Here is a 3,828-nt window from a genome sequence, read left to right as displayed (position 1 = left end):
GAATGAGGCGGGAAAGGAAAGTATTAAAAGAGGTGAAAATCACTCCAAGTCTGGGCATGTTGAGAGCTGTACATACACACAAGGGGAGTTAGTCGGTTCCTAAGAGCCAGCATGCGGGACCGGGACTCTGGGATTTGTAGTCTTTCTAGCTGCGTATTTTTCATAGTCTTATATTTCAACAGTTTTACGACAAACTGTGACTTTTTTGACATGGAAATGATTTTTTAAGATTGACAAACATCAGATGTGTAATTCATGGCACAATTCAAACGGGATCGAAAGATAATCTTTCTCTCTCCATTGACTTCAATACATAATTTTTCCGAGATAAGGTCCCATGGGGCGGAAGTAGATGGGCGGGACTTCGCCTCTCTATACCATGTTTCACTTTTAGTAGTAGTGGTATATTTTTGCAGCAGAAGTATTATTTCTATATTTTAAAATAAAATATAAAGGTGTATATTCAAATTTGCAGGATAGATACACAATTACCAGCTGGGCTTTAGTTATATCTCCTCTCTCTGAAGAACAAAACCAAAACCTACATTTAATGTGCTAATTCATCCTATTATTGCACATTCTTATTTTATATTCCTTTGAATATTGTTCCAATTTCTGACTATATTTCATTTTAAAATAGAGGAACCGTTACAAAACCCAGTTCCCCCGAGATAAATGAAGTATTCTGAGTAGTAGTAGTAGTAGTAGTAGTAGTAGTAGTAGTAGTAGTAGTAGTTGTTGTTGTAGGAGTATTAATAAATATATAGTATACAGTAAATACAGTAGAGTGCTGTGCTGCCATGTTTCTCCTGCAGGGGGCGATAGAGACTCACTGAGAGGATCACCTTCAGAAATCAACCATCAGTGTGTTTACTGAGAAGAAGAGAGAGCTGTGCTTAATATGCTGTTATAGTAATATCACTGCTAACACACACACACACACACACACACACACACACACACACACACACACACACACACACACACACACACATTAATCCGGTGTAATCCTCTGCTGGGACACTGACCCACATGTCTGACCGCCTCTCTACCTGCTGGGCGAGGACACGCCCCCTCCTGCTGCCTCAGCCAATGAGAGCGCAGAAGGGCAGGACAGCTGCTTTCTGATTGGTTAATAAAACACTTATATTATTTTCTCATTATAAGCTGCTTTCAACATTGTGCCACATTTCTACTTTAGTTTAAAAAATGTACCAATATTTACTATCTCACCATCGAAGAGTACTTATTCAATATTGAAGTACTGTTATTTTTTTGTAGTACTTGAAATGAAGCAAAACTAAATGAGTGTTGATCAGAAGAGGGGACAGATCATAGGATGCTTCCTTCCTTCCTTACTCCCTTGATTCTCCATACCATCCCCTTTTCCTTTCCTATTTCCTATTTCCTCCATCCTTCCATCATTTTTTCCTTTTTTAAATTCCTCCTCTCTATTTTTCCATCGTCTCATTGTATCCTCTCCTCCTCTCATCCATGCAGCTGCACACATTAACCCAGCAGCCTCTCCCCCCCTCTCTCTCCCTCCCTCCCCCTCCTCATCCTCTTCATCCTCCCATCTGCGCAGACTCTGCCTCCCCCCTCCCTCCCTCCTCTGCTTCATTTCATGGAGGATCTTCACATCTGCCGCCTCTCTCTCTCTCTCTCTCTCTCCTCTCCTCCTCGTTCTGCCTCTGTTTGAGGAGGTCGTTCCATCTCTCGCTCCGCCCGCTGAGGAAGAGAGAGGAGGAAGGGGGAGGAAGGAAGGAAAGGGGGAGTAAAAGGAGGTGTATCTGCATGGAGGGGGGGCGCCGCTCGGGCTCGGCTTACCATGATCGCCGTGTCGTTCAAATGTCGCTGCCAGATCCTGCGCAGGTGAACAAAGGTAGAGAGAGAGAGAGAGAGTGTGTGTGTGTGTGTGTGTGTGTGTGTGTGTGTGTGTGTGTGTGTGGTGTGTGTGTGGTGTGTGTGTGGGTGTGTGTGTGTGTGTTTTGTGTGTGTGTGTGTGGTGTGTGTTTGTGTGTGTGTGTGTGTGTGTGTGTGTGGGTGTGTGTGTGTGTGTGTGTGTTGTGTGTGTGTGTGTGTGGTGTGTGTGTGTGTGTGTCAGACAGGGTTTTTGCATGTGTTACATACATGTGTGTGTGTCCGATGGGCGAGCAGCGTTTGGTGTAAACTGCTGACATTGAAAAAAAGAGAGAGAGAGCAGGCTGTTTATGACCGTTTGTATGTGTGTGTGTGTGTGTGCGTGAGTGTGTGTGTGTGTGTGTGTGGAAAATGATCTCTTGATGGATTCATTCAGTCGATGGCTGCAGGTGGACGAGACCTTCAGAGTGTGTGTGTGTTTAAGTGTGTGTGTGTGTGAGAGAGAGATTGCATCTTATTTTCATGAATGTAATATTCATGGTGTGTATTAGCAGGGGAGGCAAAAGGAGGGCAGGAACTGTGTGTGTGTGTGTGTGTGTGTGTGTGTGTGTGTGTGTGTGTGTGTGTGTGTGTGTGTGTGTGTGTGTGTGTGTGTGTGTGTGTGTGTGTGTGTGTGTGTGTGTGTGTGTGTGTGGTGTGTGTGTGGTGTGTGTGATTCCCTCTGATAGTCTGATGCTGTTTGAAGCTTCAGGTGTTTGTTTTTTACTCCTTTTAAAATCCTATATAGGTTTACACACACACACACACACACACACACACACACACACACACACACTTTGAGACTGAACAAAATCCAGATTACTTAAAATACCTGTTAAGCCCCAAAGACCCCTTCGGCAGGTCTTTTTTTTTTTTTTCAGGACACTGTGTCAGGGTTTCTTAATATTTAAAAAACTATGAATGTGTCATCCCCTCCTAACGGGAAGAAACTCAGCTCACCTTTAGCTGTTATTCTGATCAAAAGTCGTGTTCAATGGCATTAAAACGAGAAAAACGCGGCTGCAGGTTAATCCATAGGTTAATCCAATGTGTCTGTCACTTTCAAAAAAATACTGATAATCCATAATTCCATTTTTATGCAAAAATCTGAGAATTAATGTTAGCTGCTAATGGTAGCCACCAGAGGTTAGCGCAGCTTCCGGTTTTGGCTACGCGTCACTCTCGCTCCTTATTTGGTAACGTGTGTGTGTGTGTGGAACTTCCCCTCAATTCCATTGGCTCTGACGGTTAAAAAGATGTCAATCATCAAAATCGACCAATGGGGGCCAGAGAAAGGTCAAATCCACCCAAATGACCCCAGGAGGGTTTTTTTTTGCTAAATCTCTCTATAAAGGTCAAATGTCACTTGTTTTGCATAAATCTTGATACAGGGTACTTATTATATGTTATAGTTTGGATTCCTAAAGCTTTTAGTCTCCTATCCCATCATTCAAGGGTAGTTTTCACTATAAGTAATGTGTTTTTTTTTGGACGGACACAATCATTTACATTTTTTGACTATGTTCAATCTGAAAAAATAAAAAAGATTTATTCCCAAATCATCACATTTGAAACAGGAAGTGAAACAGAGGGATATGAGGCATGGCTAGAATGGGTGATCTGTTTGGTATTTTGAGCAAAACACTTCATAGACATGTTTTTATATATTTGTATATATCTGAGACCTATGCTATAGCCTAAAAATAGCATGATAGGTGACTTATAGGTAAAATATATATATTTAAATACTTTCTGTTCCGCTTATATTTCTTGACCAAAGTCTGCAGACACACCTCTACAAATATTAATAATATTACGAGTATTTAATGTGCTTTTACTTTTAAAATATTTCAATGCTGTTAACATCTTAAAAATAATTAAATATATTGTCTGATTACTTTTTACAGACTTTGGTGTCAGTTCTTTTTT

The sequence above is a fragment of the Trematomus bernacchii genome, unplaced genomic scaffold (genome assembly GCF_902827165.1).
Source record: "Trematomus bernacchii unplaced genomic scaffold, fTreBer1.1, whole genome shotgun sequence".
Lineage (NCBI taxonomy): Eukaryota > Metazoa > Chordata > Actinopteri > Perciformes > Nototheniidae > Trematomus > Trematomus bernacchii.
Note: the sequence above shows the minus strand (reverse complement) of the source record.